This window comes from Anabrus simplex, chromosome 5, assembly GCF_040414725.1.
Source record: "Anabrus simplex isolate iqAnaSimp1 chromosome 5, ASM4041472v1, whole genome shotgun sequence".
Taxonomy (NCBI): Eukaryota; Metazoa; Arthropoda; class Insecta; order Orthoptera; family Tettigoniidae; genus Anabrus; species Anabrus simplex.
The window spans coordinates 113,867,149-113,867,372 of record NC_090269.1 but is presented as its reverse complement, the minus strand read 5'-3'; positions in this window follow the sequence as shown (position 1 = coordinate 113,867,372).

Here is a 224-nt window from a genome sequence, read left to right as displayed (position 1 = left end):
ACAAGCCTGTGCAAAAAAGATTTTTTATTTACTCACAGACATTATGCAATGGAAACAAGAGAACAAGAAACATTTACATTCACAGAGGACTATGTTAATTAAGTACATGCTTTAAACTGAACAAGTTTACATTGAATGCTGTTCTACTTATTCTCTCTATACTAACTTTATAGTCACTAAGTTTACTGGAACACTAGCTGGCATCAAACCAAGTGAAAGGTCTT